This window comes from Dendrobates tinctorius, unplaced genomic scaffold (genome assembly GCF_039654945.1).
Source record: "Dendrobates tinctorius isolate UK_male_01 unplaced genomic scaffold, ASM3965494v1 ptg000063l, whole genome shotgun sequence".
In the NCBI taxonomy this organism is placed as follows: Eukaryota; Metazoa; Chordata; class Amphibia; order Anura; family Dendrobatidae; genus Dendrobates; species Dendrobates tinctorius.
The window spans coordinates 5,271,013-5,289,916 of NW_027361731.1; the positions used below are offsets into that span (position 1 = coordinate 5,271,013).

Genomic DNA, 18,904 nt, shown 5'->3' on the forward strand with positions numbered 1-18,904 from the left:
GGTCTGTGTCAGGGTGTGATGTATGCTCCGATTGCAGCATAGAACAGAGGTTGAATGCTGGACTGAGTGAGAGGAGGTAGATTAACCCTTGCAGGCGCAACCACAAGTCACGTGTTGAGAAGCGGATGACAAATTGTTGGCAGCAGTGGGATGTACAAATATATCCCCCTTGTAATTCAGGACAGTCACATTTGATCTGTGTCTCTTCCCAGACAAAAAGTCATCAGAGTGTCCTTCCATGTAATAAATGCATAGAGGACTAAATTTTTAAGGAGAGACCATCCATTGTTAGAATAGTGGGTAGACAAAGATAGCATCCAATGTTCCTGACTATCTGGATGTCTAGAGGATCTTCACAATAGGACATTAAAGTGCAGATAGGTTATCTTGTGACCGTTGTATTATGAGGAAACCTTTAAAAAAAAAAAAAGGGAAATAAAAAAACAAATAAGACACATTAGAATCAGATAATGCTCTGTTAGTTGTTTCCTGTCATGGATCACACTCGGTGGGTATCTCCAGGCTGTTTGTTTCATGATGTGCAATCCACCATTACAAGATGTCTCCTTCACAATTAACAAAGCTTCAAACATGACTATAGTACACACATGTACGTAGTGAGACCTGTTATGAACTGGTCACCGAGGAGGATGGCAGGAATAGGCTAGGCCACCAGGAAACCAGAAAGGTTGGTAACTTAGACCCCTAATCCTAACAACACAACTAACAGTAGCCGTGGGGTGTACCTACGATGCCCTAGATGCCTCAGCACAGCCGCAGAGCTAACTAAGCCTAAAGCAAGAAAGGTGAAATCTAAACTGCCCCGGAGTAGAACCCCAAAGGAATAGATAGAATAGGAAAGGAAAGACACTGTCTGCAATCACGCAAAAACCCTAAAAAATCCAACACGTCTGATGTACAAAAAAACACTGAGGTCTCACGACCTCTCCCCCACTATATCAGCATTGTGGTATGAACAGGCAGCAAAGAAAAAGAGACTAATATAACAGGGAACTGAACAAACTGACACAAGCTGCAACATATGGAGCGGGGTCCAGCACGCTGAACCCTCACAGCAAAGCAGAAAGAGGCAAAACCAGATCAGATGCAAAGGATTAGCAAATGAACAACTTAACTGAAAAATGCAGGATCAGGCAGGAGACAGCATACCTCAGAATGCACAGGAAGAAACTAATCACCAGCAGCCACTGAAGGAAGTCTGCTCACTTAAATACTCCAGTCAGTAACCCCCGATTTCCAATCATGATCGTCAGGTGACAGACTTCGGTCAGCTCCACTACCCACAGTAACCACCAGAGGGAGCCCCGACTCAGAAGTCAAATCGAGAGAGTTCACAACAGAGACCCCTAGAGGCCACATCATCACATAACATATTGCTACATCCTCTCTAGATATAATCCTTGAGGTGCACCAGCTTTCTGATAATTTTGCCAGCTCTAGTAACATAAGATGTGTCATTGTCTACATCTGGTAGTTCTTCTGATTCTGGTAATATGCCTTCTGATATTGCCTGTCTCTGGCTGGAATCCTCACCCTGTTGGTACTTGACTTGTACTTGCTGCCTTGGGTTTCAAGATACTGTTCAAAAATCATCTGTTTCTTGCGTTTTCCTCAATTATCTCCGATTTCTCCTTAGTCTTCTTCCTTCCTCTGTTAGAATTTCATAGGACCGAGGTCCTAGTTTCTGGACAACCATTGCCTTTTGCCAGTATTTGTCAAATGTGCTGCTTGGCTGAAGCCGATTGTTGTCATTTCTCTGGAGCTCAGGCAGATCCTTTGCAGATTTATTGTAATAGAAAGCTTGCCTATCTTGATTCTTCTGTAATTTAGCTTTGATGTTTCCCAGCAACTTTGGCTTTAACAGATGACTAGCAGTTGGCAAGAGTGTCTTTGTACGCCTACTCATGAGCCTCTGTGCCGGACTGCTGTCTAAGCCTTGGGTGGGTGTGTTTCTATGATCCAGTATAGACAGATATACATCAGTGCCCGCCTGTTTTGCTTTCTGCATGAGTCTTTTGGCCGTTTTTACTGCTAACTCTGCTTTCCCATTACTCTGACGATATCTTGGAGACGTCTGGTGTTCAAATTCCCATTTCTTGCTGAAGGCTTTGAACTCCTCTGAAGTAAACTGTGCTGCATTGTCAGAGAAAACGATAACTGGAATTCCATACCTGGATAAATGGGCCTTGAGTTTTTTAATCACTGCTCTTGCCCTTGTGTCTTGCAACAAATCAACCTCCCAGAAGTTAGAGAAATAGTCCACTGTAATCAGGTATTCTTTGTAATTCCATATGAACAAGTCTGTTTCTATTTTTGAACATGGACTATGTGGAATTTCATGAGGTTGCAATGTCTCCTTTGGTTGCTTATCACTGCAGGATGCAAATATTTCACATTGCGCTATATAATTTTTTATGTGGTCATTCATTCCTGGCCAATAAACCGATTCTCGTGCTTGACGTAGACATCCCTCCATGCCTAAGTGAGAGGAGTGCAATATTTTCAGTATGTCTCTTCTGAGAACTTCTGGTATAACCGCTCTGTCTCCTTTAAAGATGATTCCTTGCTGCACTGACAATTCATCTCTTATGTAGAAGAATGATGAAACTTCCCTTGGAGCATGTTGCTTGTATTTTGGCCAGCCCTGCAAGATGACAGTCTTTAAACTCTGGAGAATTTTATCCTTGTCTGTGAAAGTCTAGATTTGCTTCAACTTTTCTGTTGACACTGCAAGGTAGTTATGCATATTGATGGTTTCAATGTCTTTCTCATTATTTGTGATAGGAAGGTAAGCTCTGCTTAATGAATCTGCAATCAGTAAGTCTCTTCCTGGACAGTACCCAATGTCAAAATCATATTTCTGAAGTCGTAATGTGGGGCCACTGAGGGTTCAGTCGCCACAGAAGTACTGCACCTCCTCCTGAGGTGTGGTACACCACCATCCAGGTAAGGTGGGAACTCCTAACCATGCTCCAACACCTGCACCCCTCACCACAAAGTAGTGTAGCAAAGCCACATTGCGGCTCCCTGCTTGGAGTGTAGCAGAGCACCTTTGGTGGTTCTCTGCTTGGAACACGAAACGTGCTGGGAGGCGGGTGGAGTTTAGAATAGATAAAAGAGTGGGAAGGTTTAGAATTTCAGTCAGTTCAGTCAGTCAGTGAGTGAGTGAGGAGGAGAAGGAGAAGATCCCTGGGAGAGGGATGGAGGAAGGAGTGCTGCAGCTGCCTCAGTGATCTGAGCCAGCTGGCACAGGAAGCGAAAGAAGGAGAAAGACATTGAACAGAAACCTGATCTATCATAAGAAGGAAAGACTAGTACGGAATGTAGGAGCAAAAGGGAACAGAGGACGTGGGTTAGGAGAGAACCCTGCCAAGAAGTTCTAAGCGCATGGCCGGGGCCCGGTCCCCGAGGCTGTATGGACACTTATGGTCCTGCAGCAGACACCGGAGGAGTAGTGGGCTGTAAATGCACTACTCCCACCTAAGACTTGGGGGCACAACAGCAACTTGGATAGTGAGCCGGGACTCAGGATTAAGGAGTCTCCAAAGCAGGCTACAGCTGTCTGCCGTACGAGTAGAGTTCATAGGAACATCTGTCAGGAGGAACTCCAGTGTAACTCAGTACTGGGAGTACTTCACTTAAAGGCGCTATAGAGGAGACGTTTAGAAAGGCACATGTTGGCGGAGTGTTGGAAGGGAGCATCCTATCTTGCCTGGAGGTTGACTGAGCCCCTGACCCAGAGGACACGGCACGGAGGCAGGCATTGGTGTGAACTGCAGACTGTGAGTAAAGCTTTGGAACTACATGCCCCGGTGTCCTCCACTTATTCCCACACCAATACACTCCGCACCGCTACATCTGGGTACCAGCTCCTACCCTGCCTGCGTCTCCCCTCCATTACTACATCCACACTGCCCTGGGACTACAGTTCCACCTGTGGGGAGCTTCACCATCTCGGCTGCAACACACCGCCAGTCCCAGAGGATCTGCATGCAGCGTCGGCCTAACATCTCACTTGCCGAACACCACAGGTGGCGTCATGAACTATTCATAAACTCTATTTCATTGTTCATTCATCCCATTTTGCCATGGAGCCCCAGGGCCACGGACCGGGTCACAGCTTCCGTGACAACTCCCTTTGAGATCAACGGGCCCGGTACCGAGTACCCCGCTAGCCCTGGCGGGTGCTCCATTCTGGCGTCACGAACAGGATGACGAGACCCAATGCCATCGGGTTCTGTGTGCCTAAGATTTGTTGGACTTAAAACTTTTGAGAATGTGCAGAAGACCCAATTTTATAGACTGTGAAATGAATACTTAAAATGGCCGACAGCCTGGAGAAGAAGGGCGTGATAATATGGGTGGTCCTAAGAAAAGAGTGCGGACTGTCCTGGGCCTCCCCTGTCTAAACTTCTATGCGACAGCAACTTGGCCCACCCTCCGAGGGGTTCATATACTGGATTGGTATGGAGGAGTTGGAAGAAGACGCCGCCCCCAGAAGGTGGAGCGGAAGCCAGTGGCGGGAAGGAAGCCGAGACAGGAAGAAGAACGCCAGAACCTCATGATGGAAGAGAAAGGAGAGAAGGGGCCAGCAGGATGCGAAGGGGGCGACTCAACCCCAGGCAGCCCCTGCAGAGCATATGACCGCTACAGCACCATTTGCGGCTCCCGCCACCACCTCCGGGCCGGTGCTGCCACTGGATGCGGCCCACGAGGAGAAGATATATGAGGGTCGCGGAGCAAAATGGAGGACCAGGGCCAAGTCCCCGCCTGGACCTGGCGCGGCCGCGCAGGTCCCTTCCAACGCCCCCAACTGATGCCAGCTCGGTGCCTGCGCGGATCCAGCTGTGGCCCATTCCCCAGGTAAATCCGGGAGTAGTGGCTGCCGCGGTTAATTACCATGTACCTGTGCCGGATTCAGATCCATGTCCGGGAGAGGCGCCGGTGAGTCGGAATGGTCCGATTACACCCTGTCTGCAACCCCGGGCTGCGGTACCGTCAGCCGAGGTCCCGATGGACACTGAAGAGTCCGATTCCGAGTTATCAGTGACCACGCCGGCTGGATTGCCAACAGCAGCAGAGGTACCACCGGCAATAGCAGACATGCTGTCCCCGCGGGCAGTTGATATTTCCATGGCCCTTTCAATTACCCCGACCAGTCCCTATCTCACCCTTTGGTAAGCAGAGTACATGCAGGTGGCAAGCCACCAGCAACAGGATGAAGACACCCAGAGCATCTCATCTGGTAGCAGTTCCCAACCATCAGCTTCCAGAACCCCAGGAGGGGACAAGCACTAGTTAAGATGCTTCATCACTTTAATTCTCGTTACCCAGGAGGGTGTTTGCACAGTTGTGCTTTGTTTCCTATTTTTGTACAAGTTTTCTATTTTTGGCTATTATGTTTTAGTTTTGTTTTCCCAGAGTTGCCCCGTTTTGTTGGCAGCCTTCACGCTTGAACTGTGGAGATCATGAACCTTGAATGATCCGGAACTGAAAATTGTATATAGTTTGCACCTCCTTAAGGTGCTCTCTCTTGGTTTAACATAGGACTCTCTTCGTAAAAGAAGACCTACCTCATCATAGGGACATTTCCAGACACGTTGGCCGGACCAGTGTCTACTCTTGCACTTAATGATAATGCTTAATGTTATTCTCTAGAAAGTATTAGTATATAATGAAAATCCTAATGACAGATTTTATGGAAGTATATTGAGGAAGAGACATAGTGAATGTTTTACAGAAATTTGAATAAAGATGTTGAGGATGTGAATACAGAATTGAAATTGCAGGTGACAAACCAGGTATCCACGGTTGTCATCCTAAGTCTAGAAGAAACAGTAGAAAGTAGAAAATGTGAAAGGTAACGGAAAGGAGATGTGTTGCTAGAAAATGTGAAGTGATATTGAGTTTGCTTATATAGCACTTTAAATTAGGTAGCATAATTTAGACAGTTAATTTGTAACGTTCAAGAAACCGTGCCTCCTATATTAGGAAGTTTAGTATAAGTCATGTTCATTTAGCATCATAAAAATTTTGTTTGTTTCTGGAATTGCTTGTTTCTGTTTAACTTGCAGCCCGCAGATGTGCTGTGTTTAACGGGGGGGAGGGATGTGGCGCCACTGAGGGTTCAGTCACCACAGAGGTACTGCACCTCCTTCTGAGGTGTGGTACCCAACCATCCAGGTAAGGTGGGAACTCCTAACCATGCTCCAACACCTGCACTCCTCACCACAAAGTAGTGTAGCAAAGCCACATTGCGGCTCTCTGCTTGGAGTGTAGCAGAGCACCTTTGGTGGTTCCCTGCTTGGAACACGAAACGTGCTGGGAGGCGGCTGGAGTTTAGAGTACATAAAAGAGCGGGAAGGTTTAGAATTTCAGTCAGTTCAGTCAGTCAGTCAGTGAGTGAGGAGAAGATCCCTGGGAGAGGGATGGAGGAAGGAGTGCTGCAGCTGCCTCAGTGATCTGAGCCAGCTGGCACAGGAAAGGAAAGAAGGAGAAAGACATTGAACAGAAACCTGATCTATCATAAGAAGGAAAGACTAGTACGGAACATAGGAGTAAAAGGGAACAGAGAACGTGGGTTAGGAGAGAACCCTGCCAAGAAGTTCTAAGCGCAAGGCCGGGGCCTGGTCCCCGAGGTTGCATGGACACTTATGGTCCTGCAGCAGACACCGGAGTAGTGGGCTGTAAATACACTACTCCCACCTAAGACTTGGGGGCACAACAGCAACTTGGATAGTGAGCCGGGACTCAGGAGTAAGGAGTCCCCGAAGCAGGCTACAACTATCTGCCATACAAGTAGAGTTCATAGGAACATCTGTCAGGAGGAACTCCAGTGTAACTCAGTACTGGGAGTACTTCACTTAAAGGCGCTATAAAGGAGACGTTTAGAAAGGCACATGTTGGCGGAGTGTTGGAAGGGAGCATCCTATCTTGCCTGGAGGTTGACTGAGCCCCTGACCCGGAGGACACGGTACGGAGGCAGGCACCAGTGTGAACTGCAGACTGTGAGTAAAGCTTTGGAACTACATGCCCCGGTGTCCTCCACTTATTCCCACACCAATACACTCCGCACCGCTACATCTGGGTACCAGCTCCTACCCTGCCTGCGTCTCCCCTCCATTACTACATCCACACTGCCCTGGGACTACAGCTCCACCTGTGAGGAGCTTCACCATCTCGGTTGCAACTTACCACCAGTCCCAGAGGATCTGCATGCAGCGTCGGCCTAACATCTCACTTGCCGAACACCACAGGTGGCGTCACGAACTATTCATAAACTCTATTTCATTGTTCATTCATCCCCTTTTGCCATGGAGCCCCAGGGCCACGGACGGGGTCACAGCTTCCATGACAACTCCCATTGAGATCAACGGGCCCGGTACCGAGTACCCTGCTAGCCCTGGCGGGCGCTCCAGTAACAGCATGCGCTGTAGTCTCTTTGGGGCTCTTAGTAGTGGTTTCTTTGTAATGCTATCCAAAGGTTTGTGATCCGACTGCACTGTTACTCATCGACCATAGGTGTACTGGTGAAACTTCTCCATCCCAAATACCACAGCCAGTAGTTCCTTCTCAATATGAGCATATCCCTGCTCTGTTGTTGTAAGGGCTCTGCTTGCAAATGTGAGTGGCTGTTTGTTCTGCATTAGTGTAGCTCCAAGGCCTTTTTCTGAAGCATCACATTGTACCACCACTTCTCGATCTGGATCGAACTACTTTAGGGTTGCTGCATCTGCAATACCTTTCTTTACTGATCGGAAAGCAATTTCCTGGCGTTCTATCCATTCCCAGAGCACATATTTGTTGGTTAGCTGTCTCAGTGGCTCACACCTCTCTGACAGATGTCTACAAAATTTGGAGAGATAATGTACCATGCCCAAAAATTGTTGTACTCCAGAAACATCAGTAGGGGGTAGGAAAATCTTATATTGCTCTCACCTTTTCAGAATCCACTTTTACACCATTTAAAGTCAGACGATGTCCAATATAGGCCACTTCTGTCATTTTCAGTTTGAATTTGTCCAAGTTCAGCTTTATGTGTTTTACTCTGCATCTGTCCAAAAATTGTATCATCTTCTGATCGTGATCCTTGAATGCAGATTCCATATCTTCACCTTCTCCCACTATTAAGATATCATCTGCTATTGTCTTCACTCCAGGAAGTCCTTCCAAAGCCTGCATTAATGTCTGCTGGTACACTTCTGGAGCAGGTTTTAGTCCCAGGGGCATTCTCAGCCATTTAAAGCATCCAAATGGTGAAGAAAATCTTGTCAATAAACTTGATTCTTCAGTCAGTGCCACATGCCAAAATCCATTTTTCACATCACATACAGACAATATTTTAGCTTTTGATAGATCTTGTAGAACATGATCCAATGTCGGCATGGGGTAATGATTTCTTTTCAGTGCCTTGTTGAGTGGCTTAGGATCAAGGCATATTCTTAACTTGCCAGATGGTTTCTGCACTATGACCAAACTGCTGATCCAATCTGTGCTCTTATGGTCTGGTGCTATCATGCCTCTTCTCTGTAAATCTTGCAGTTCTACTTTCAGTGGTTGCATTAAAGCTACAGGCACTCTCCTTGTAGGTAATCTGGTAGGCTGCACGGTGTTGTCAATTTCTAGCCTATATTTACCTTCAAAGCACCTATCACCTTCAAATAAATCAGCATACTTCATTTTTATTTTCTAAATATCCAAGTTGTGCTCTGCATTTAGTTTGGGATTTGGTATATCCTGGAAAACTTCAACAGACATAATATTCTGTGACTGTACTTTTATTAAGTCCATTGCCTGAACAGCTTTTACTACCAATAATGGTACATGGTTACCACCACGCAACATGGTAAATTCAACTCTATAACTCTTTCTGTTACATGGGTTCTGTATGTTGAGCTTACATGTCCCCATCGGTTTCAGAACACTTTTGTTGTAAATCACCAGTACCTTGTCAGTTGGCTCAATAGAAATCTGTTTGTTCAGCACAGCAGATGGAATTATATTGCAGCTCGCTCCACAATCCAGCTGAAATCTAATGGGCTTCTCATCCAACAAGAATGTTGCATAAAGCTGCTTGGCATCCTTGCCTACTGCCTGCCTGACTACATTGACTTTCCCTGCTGCAGGCTGCAGTTGTAGCCATGTAATGTCCTCTGCACTGTCAGTGTCTGGTGTCACAGTGTGGAGCTGTCTGTACTGTCTGCCTGTTCCTTGCCTACAGACAGCTGAGAAATGATTCTTCTTTCCACACGAGCTGTAGGTTTCACCATATGCTGAACACTTGGTTTTGTCTCTCTCATGTCTTTTCCCACAATACTTGCAGTGGACTGTGCTTATAGGGGAGCTTGGTCTTGTCTTTCCTTTCATAGATACTACATGTACCTTATCATCAATATCACTGGTGCCTGCCATCATCTTCAGGCTGTGTTTTATCAGTGCAGCAGCCCTGCAGATTTGCATGCATTTCTCTAAAATCATGTCTTCCTCTCTCAGTAATCTTTCTTTGAGATGACTGTCTCTTATGCCACACACCATTCTGTCTTTGGTTAGACTGTCCCCGATCTCTCCAAAACCACATGTTGTTGCCAGCCTCTTCAGCTCTGTCAGATATCTGTCCACATTTTCACCATCCTCCTGATGTCTTGTGAAAAAGTTATATCTTTCCACTGTCTCATTCTTCTTTGGGTCACAGTGTTTATCAAATGCCTGCACAATATCTGCTAGGAGGAGGTTGTCTGTGTGTGGGAGTAAGGTGTGGGCTAATTCGCTGCCATTTTCCCCAATAAGGTAATAAAACAGCTTCACTTTTCGTTTGTCAATAGTAGGGGCCACTGTGAGATCCACACACAGTGTAAACTCTTCCTTCCAATGTCTCCAAGTCTGGGACAGATTACATGAAGTCACATCCAGTCCCTGAGGGGGCTTCAGACCAGTCTCCATTTTGCAGTAATGTCAGGGAATCTGTACTTTCAAGTGCTGTGATCCTCTGTACACTCCCAGCCTCACACAAGCTCTGAGGATTTGCAGGTTCTGTGCCCAGCTGCCACCATGTTATGTTATTTGTTTCCTGTCATGGATCAGACTCCTTGGATATCTCCAGGCTTTTTATTACACGAGACTTGTGATACATTCCTCCATTACAAGATGTCTGCCAACAACAACTAACCAACAAGTTCTTACACTCTATAGTACCCACATCAACGTAGTGAGACCCCTAGAGGCCACATCATCACATAACATATTGCTACACCTGCTCCCTATAATAACTACAACCTGTGGAGATGGGAGACGAGTTTTCCTTGATGCCCCAGGAGGTTCCGGTAAAACATTCTTCATTAATCTGCTGCTCGCAGAAATTCTCTCCATCAATAGCATTGCTCCGGCCACTGCATTGTCTGGGGTTGTGGCCGCTCTCTAAGATGGAGGCCGCACGGCTCATTCAGCACCAGGATCACCCCTGAATCCAGCGCTCTTGGAATCTCCCGCCTGTAATATCACTAAGATCTTTCCCAGATCTGGAAGGATCCAATCACTTAATGGGGGGAATTGTTCTACTGTTTGCAACATTCCCTGATCTTAAAGGAGCAACTCCAAAAGAAAAGCTGAATACAGCACAGTGGAGTCCTGCACACACTGAGGCCCTGATCATGTGACCCCCTGACTCCTCCCCTCCTGTGACCTCATCACAGGTCCTGTGCGCACAGAGCAGCCATATATGTGGAGTGCGGCTCTGCGGGTGGAGGTCGGTGCCGGAGGCTCCATTATTCTCTATGTGGAGTGTGGCTCTGCGGGTGGAGGTCGGTGCTGGAGGCTCCATTATTCTCTATGTGGAGTGCGGCTCTGCGGGTGGAGGTAGGTGCTGGAGATTCCTCATTACTGGGTGCGGGGGACATTAACTCCTTCAGCACTGAAACTCTTTTGGGGTCTCTGTGTGGTGTGAACAGTGACGTAACAGCAGAGGAGTACCTAGGGTTTTGGTTCGGGGGCGAAGCTTCTGAGTGGCCCCTAACCAGGTAACCTTGATTGACACATTTCACATCTCATATTCCGGCCCCATCACCATCTATTCCCAACCTGCACAACCTCCTCATCCTGCTGATACCCCAATACTGAGCCGCTGCTAGAAAGTAATAGTGCCCTCTGTGTGCCCCATTGACAGTCACAGTAACCTGAGTTCCCCTATAACAGTAAGTGCTCACTTTACATTTTATAATGTCCCGAGTCTTCCCCCGTACAGCTCCACTACACACAGTATAATGCCCCCTCACTGTATATATGCTGACCCCTTAGTATTCCCCAAACTGTTTCATAGCTCCAACACTGTAATCTCCACACTGTATAATGGCCCCCTAGATAGCCTCCATAAAGAATAATGCACCAGACAATCCTCAATATAGTCCTCAATATAGTATAATGCTTTCCCCATAGGTCTCCATATAGTATAATGCACTCGCAATAGGCAGACTCTATAGTATAATGTACCCCATAGGCAGCCACTATAGTGTACTGCAGCCCTTAAAGGGAACCTGTCACCAGTTTTGGCCTATATAAGTTATGACCATCACCTTTTCGAGCTGATATACAGCATTCTATAATGCTGTATATTGGTCCCCAACCCGACCTGCAAGAGAAGAAAAGACGCATTATTATACTCACTTGATCCGGTCTCAGGGATGTCACAGGTCAAAGAGCCCCGACACCTGCACACTGCAGTACTTTGCTCTACCCTTAACAGGGCAGATAAGTACACCTGCACATGAGCGCGATTCCGGGGAGCCTGTGACGCATCATCCACACGAAGCAAGCAGGAGGACGGCGATCATCGGAAGATGGGAGTCGTTGGACCATGAAGAGCGACACCCCTCGGACTGGACCGCCCTGCAGGTGAGTATATGAAAAGATATTTTTCTCCTCTTACAGGCCGGTTTGGGGGCAGATATACAGCATTATAGAATGCTGTTTAGCAGCCCTGAAAGGTGATGGCTGTATCTCTTATCAGCCAAACCTGGTGACAGGTTCCCTTTAATATAATACACGCCCATAGACAGACTCTAGTTTATTGCAGTCCCTAATATAATGCACCCCTAAAGGGAGGCCCCGCTGGCATCACTGCTTGGCCTCCCGTCCCCCACACACCAACTTAATCACTGCTCCAGGCTATACTGTGAGTTCCGTATGCTGCCAACTCCATGCTTTGTGCCTCTCGCTTCCAGCATACTCTGCATGCTTCCAGGCTGTATGCATAGGGGGGCGGCACCAGAACTCTCTGGTTCTTATGGAATTAGGGTGTACCTGCCTAATGTGTTACTGGCCAATTACCAAGAGGTCTCTAGTATTTAGGGCAACTCCACCTGGTGGTAGCTGCCTGAGAAACGCCTTTACTCAGTTAGCATCTTGCTGCTAAGTTGCCAGGTCCTGTTCTGTGTTTCGCCTTCTCTGGAGGCTTGTTTCCTAGCCCTGTATCTGTGCCTGTCTGCTTTGCCCTCCAGGAGGCAGAATATCCTGGTCTCTGTGTCCCTGTTCCTAGCCTTGACTTGTATCCGTCCGCCCTCCAGGAGGCAGAATATCCTGGTCTCTGTGCTATTGTTCCTTGCCTTGTCTCATACTTGTCCTCTCTGACCTCCAGGAGGCAGTGTATCCGGGTCTCTGTGTCTTTGTTCCTGTACCTTGTCTTGTACCGTTACCTTGTCTGAACTCAGTCCTACCTCTGTCTGTCAGTCTCCTTGTCTGTGGCTCCTTTCCCTGCTATGTCTATCCTTGTGTCGTCTCCGACTGCCTGTGCTCTGCACTCTTCCGGCTCTGCTTGTGCTCCGTACCCTTGCGGCTCTGCTGGTGCTCCGCACTCCTGCGGTTCTGCTTCGTTCTGCTTTGCTCTGCTTCTGATGCTGCTCAATATCTTGATACTAACTGCAGCTCCTTTCCACAGCCTTGTGGGTCGCCCTCCCAGGGCTGTGGGGTACTCGGTACCGGGCCGGTGTCAGGGGGATTTGTCACAGCAGCGGTGACCCGGTCCGTGGCCCAGGGCGCCCAAGCAATGGGAAGATGTAGTTAATGGTAGAATAGTTTGTGACGCCACCCGTGGTGTTTGGCAAATATGGTGTTAGGCCAACGCTGCATACAGATCCGCTGGGACTGATGGTAGGTGCAGCTTAGATGGTAAAGCTCCCCACAGGTGGAGCTGTAGTCCCAGGGCAGTGTAGATGTAGCTGCCACGGGAATGTAGCAGTGCCAAAAGCGTAGGGAACATACAAGACACAGCGGTTGTAGTTTCTGTACCTTTACTGAGTATATGCAGTCCAGAGTCCTGATTACAGATGGTATTGGAACAGGTTAGCCTGGAAGCAGATCAGGATTCTCTCTCAGCAGAAGGGCTGTGCAGTCTCTTTCCTAGCACTTTGTAGTGTGAAGCACTCCAGTACTTAGTTACTCTGAAATGCCTCTCCTCAGATGTTCCTAGAACTATACTTGTATGACAGACAGCTGTAGCCTCTCTTGGGGACTCCTCTCCTGAGTCTTGGCTCTCTATTCAATTGCTGTTGTGTCCCAAGTCTTTGGTGAGAGCAGGGCATTTACAGCCTCCTACTCCTCTGGTAGCTGTGGCAGGACCGTCAGTATCCGTACCACCGTGGAGACCAGACTCCAGTTCTGTGTGCTCTCAAGCTGAGGGAGCTCGCCTTCTGCAGCTCAACCTCTCAGCTTCGTTCCTCCCGTCTGCACACTTCACCCTCCGCAGACTATCTGATCCTTCTTCCTCCTGGCCCTCAGAGGACACTCCTCTCCAGAATCCTGGTTCAGAGTTCCCCCTGCTGGCCCGGAGTGGAACTGTGTTGCATGCATTAGCTTAACTGCTGGAGAGACCCATCACTGCTTCCAAGCCTGGCATTACCCTCCCTTGGAGGAAGGCAAAGTCAGTGTGGTGACCATACTCCTGGGGGCGCCACATTCCCCCTTGTGGAATGAATAACATATAAACAATTGAACAATAATAACACTGGTCAACAGCATTTTTGGTGCCAAAGATATTTCATCGAATTTAGGGTATTTTTGGGGTGCTGATTCTGAATATGTCATCAGTTTTGCCAGATTGGCTCAAGTTTTTGAGATTTTTGGTATCTTATTTATAGCACTTGTTGGTAAATGCGACGCATCATCTCATTAATTTCTTTGGATTAGTACTTGAACTGAGCAGTTCTCAATATAGTTTTGTGTTAATTAGTGTTCTAAAAGTTTGTTCATAGCTTGATTTTTGCACTAACTTTATGTTGTTGTCTGTTTTCCAGTGAAAAGCATGAACTCATCATGAAGAAGTTGTCTTAACGATCCAGACTCATTCTGTTACATTTGTGGTGAATATACACTGCCAAAACATAGAAGAAACATAACACACTTCGTAAAAAAAGTGTATTTTGCCTATTTTGGGGTTATGCTTGGGGACCAAGACAAGTTTTGGGCACCACACATAGTGTGCAAAGCATGTATCGAATTATTACGAAAATGGAGCAAAGGACAAAGAAAAAGCTTCAAATTTGGTGTTCCAATGGTGTGGAGAGAGCCAAAAAATCATCATGATGACTGTTATTTATGGTAAACACAGGTACAGGCACATCTTCACAATGAGGGACAGGCCTTCTTGCAGATTCCATGTTACTCCCATTTTCGTTTCTTATGCTTATTGAATCCTTGCACTTGCACTGCACAGAAATAACAGTCATCATGATGATTTTTTGGCTCTCTCCACACCATTGGAACACCAAATTTGAAGCTTTTTCTTTGTCCTTTGCTCCATTTTCGTAATAATTCGATACATGCTTTGCACACTATGTGTGGTGCCCAAAACTTGTCTTGGTCCCCAAGCATAACCCCAAAATAGGCAAAATACACTTTTTTTACGAAGTGTGTTATGTTTCTTCTATGTTTTGGCAGTGTATATTCACCACAAATGTAACAGAATGAGTCTGGATCGTTAAGACAACTTCTTCATGATGAGTTCATGCTTTTCACTGGAAAACAGACAACAACATAAAGTTAGTGCAAAAATCAAGCTATGAACAAACTTTTAGAACACTAATTAACACAAAACTATATTGAGAACTGCTCAGTTCAAGTACTAATCCAAAGAAATTAATGAGATGATGCGTCGCATTTACCAACAAGTGCTATAAATAAGATACCAAAAATCTCAAAAACTTGAGCCAATCTGGCAAAACTGATGACATATTCAGAATCAGCACCCCAAAAATACCCCAAATTCATTAAAATATTTTGGACACCAGAAAAAAAATTTTTTTTCGTTGACCTGTGTAATTTGTACAAGATTTGAAAAAGGGAAAAATGTACAAAAACCAAGAGCTCAAAAATGGTCCTATGATGATAAGTCCAGCATCAATGTCCATGGTCCATTCTTGGCAAATGGTAAATTATTTACAAATAAAGTTTTTGACCACACACAAGTCCTGTGGTTCAGTGTCCATAAAACAAACTCCGAAGGAAACTCTTACAGCTTACCTGTAGGTACAAAACTTAGAAAACAGTTACATATTTACATTCAATTTCAATATTCACATTACTTTATATACAGTATCTAACTGGTAGTATGCCTTGTGTGGTGCGAGTGGATCTGCATAACCCTAGTGTAGGCAAACTAGGTAGCATTGTCCTATGGACTCTTAGACTCACCATGGGTACAACAGGTTCACCATTGGCAGGGCGAGGGTTCTCTGGCTCCACTGCTGGTGTAGCATCTGCTACCCGATTCTCCTGATTCTCTTGAGTCACATCTTCCTGTGCTACCACTTGGGGAAACAGCAACACTGGCACCACTATAGCATCGTTCACTTTAGTCCAATTTGCAGGGAATTCTCCCAGCACGGTACTGACTGTCTTTTCTTCCTCTGTAGGTGGGATGTTATCTGATCCTCCCGCTTTTTCTTTCAACTGGTCAGGGCATAACTTCAATTGATCCCTGGATACCGCTGCTGAGGTCTCTCCTCCATCTTTGCTAACAAGGCATACTTTGGCATTATCAAAGTTCGAGGGCAAAATTGTATAGGGCTCCTCTTCCCATTGATCATCCAGCTTATGCAGTCTTCTTTTTCTCTTGAGAACTTGTTCTCCCGGCGAAAAAGGAACAGCAGGTGCATTTTGGTTATAAAGTCTCTCCTGCTTCTGCCTTGCCTGAGCCAGACTCTTCTCCACACACTCCTGTACCCTTCTGTACTGCTGCTGCCTCTCCTTGTCCCAGTCAGCATCTGGTGACGTTACTTCAGGCGTCAGGACTCCCATGTCCAAGTCAATAGGCAGCTTACCAGGCCTTGCTCTCATCAGGTACGCTGGAGTACAGTTGGTAGAGTTCACTGGGATATGGTTGTAGAGGTCCACCAGATTGGGCAACTTTTCTAGCCACAGATTTCTCTCCTCCAAGGGCAATGTCTTCAGTAAATCAATCACTACCTGATTCATCTTCTCGCACATGCCGTTGGTCTGTGGGTGATAAGGTGTTGTCCGGATCTTCTTACACCCATATAAGTTGCAAAATTCATGGAACACTTCTGCCTCGAAAGCTGGACCTTGGTCTGTTAGCACCCTTTCAAGATAACCATGTGGTCTACAGAAGTGCTGTTGGAATGCTCTGGCCGCTGTCCTGGCCGTTAGATCTTTGACGGGCACAACCACCAGGAATCTTGAATAGTGGTCCACAATGGTAAGGGCATAGAGGTAGCCTGACCGGCTTTGAACCAGCTTCACATGGTCCAGGGCTATCAACTCCAGGGGCTGTTTGGTGATGATTGGCTGTAAGGGAGCTCTCTGGCTGTCTCTATCCTTTCTGCGCAGGTTACACTGTCCACACTCCCAGCACCACCTCTCAATGGCCTTCCACATGCCAGTCCAGTAGAACCTCTCTCGGAGCAATGTTTCCAACTTCTTCCATCCAAAGTCTCCAGCTCCATTGTGGTATGCTCCTAGGACCATTGATGCATCTCTCTTTGGGACCACCACCTGCCTGACCAGCTCATGTGTGCGGGCATTGATACTCCTCCGACACAGCTTCCCTTCATAAATGAACAGCCAACCTCTTTCCTTCCAGAACTGATGAGTTTCTTCAGGAGCATTCAACTCTGGGCATGAGTCACCTTGTGTCAGCAGCTCTTTCACCAGGTGGACTGCAGGGTCATTATCTTGCACTTCTGCCCAATCTTGATGGGGCAACGGATTCAGAGTGACTTCCTTCAAGCCAGGCCGCCTGTTTCTCACTCCTTGAGCACGTTGGGCCGCCAGTGGCTGGTGGAAGGGAGGCAATTCTACCTCTTCCAGAGCCTCAGGGTCTTCTCCTGCATCTGGCAGATTAGGCATTCTGGACAGCGCATCAGCATTGGCATTCTTGTGCCCTGCTCAGTACTTGATGGTAAACTCATAATTGGATAAATTGGATAACCGAGCCATCCATCGCTGCTCCAGTGCTCCTAGCTTGGCAGTGTCCAAGTGGGTCAACGGGTTGTTGTCCGTGAAGATTGTAAATTTGGCCGAGGCTAGGTAATGCTTGAACCTTTCGGTGACAGCCCAGACGATGGCAAGGAACTCCAGCTTGAAAGAACTGTAATTATCAGGGTTCCTCTCAGTGGGATGCAGCTTCCTGCTGGCGTAGGAGATCACTCTCTCTTTTCCATTCTGTACCTGCGACAGTACTGCTCCTAATCCCACTTTGCTGGCATCCATGTACAGCACAAAGGGTTTGTCATAATCTGGGTAGTCCAGGACTTCGTCACCTGTGAGAGCCATCTTCAATCTGGTGAAAGACCTCTCCATCTCTTCAGTCCATTCAAATGTGGAATTCTTCTGCTTGCCTTTCTTGGACTGCCCAACCAGAAGGTTTTGCATCGGGGTGGCTATTTCAGTAAAGCCTTTGATGAATCTCCGGTAGTAGCCTACCAGTCCAAGGAATTGGCGTACCTCATGGAGGCTGCTGTGCTTCGTCCAGTCCCGGATGACCGTGACCTTGTCAGGATCTGGTGCCACACCTTCTGCACTGACCACGTGACCAAGGTACTGTACCTTAGGCTTCAGGAGGTGGCATTTGGAAGGCTTCACCTTCAGGCCAAAATTGGCCAAAGCTTCAAATACTTCAGCCAGGTGTTCCAGATGCTCTTCATAGGTCTTGGAGAAAACAATGACGTCATCCAGGTGCAACAGGACCGTCTCAAAGTTCAGGTGTCCCAGACAACACTCCATCAGCCGTTGAAATGTTCCTGGAGCAGTGCAGAGCCCGAATGGCATGTAATTGAACTCACAGAGACCCATTGGAGTAGTAAATGCTGTTTTCTCCTTATCTGCCTCTGCCACGGGAACCTGCCAATACCCACTGGTGAGATCCAAGGTGGAAAAGTAGTTAGCAGTTTTAAGTGCAGCTAATGACTCTTCAATTCTAGGTAATGGGTAGGCATCTTTATGTGTGATACTGTTAATTGTCCTGTAATCAACACACATTCTCATAGTACCATCCTTTTTCTTTACAAACACTATTGGAGCTGCCCATGGGCTACAACTGTCCCTAATGACCCCAGCTTCCTTCATCTCTTTCAACATACTCTTAGCACATTGGTACTGTGTTGGGAGTATTGGTCTGTACCTCTCCTTTATGGGTGGATGGTCTCCAGTGGTGATATGATGTTGCACCCCTTTTGCCTGCCCAAAATCTAGTGGGTGTTTGCTGAATACCTGCTCATACTCCTGTGTCACTCTGTAAACCCCATTTTTCTGGTACGAAGGTGTAGAGTCAGTTCCCACCTGCAGTTGCTGGCACCACTCTTCTAGCTGCTTCACAGGGCCATTGTCCTCCACCGGATCGGATGAGACCAAAGGCTCTGCTGCCTGCAGTGAGTTGTTATTA

General features: G+C 47.0%; 1 protein-coding gene across 1 annotated transcript in view; it reads left to right on the top strand.

Annotated features, from left to right (window-relative positions):
• Positions 1-10,706: 10,706 nt before the first annotated feature.
• The window catches only part of LOC141093984 (uncharacterized), a 61,194-nt gene continuing 52,996 nt past the window's right edge, over positions 10,707-18,904 (top strand). Inside the window, exon 1 of the mRNA XM_073579658.1 lies at positions 10,707-10,817. The gene's annotated coding sequence lies outside the window, so the exon portion shown is untranslated. The remainder of the gene's footprint in view (positions 10,818-18,904) is intronic.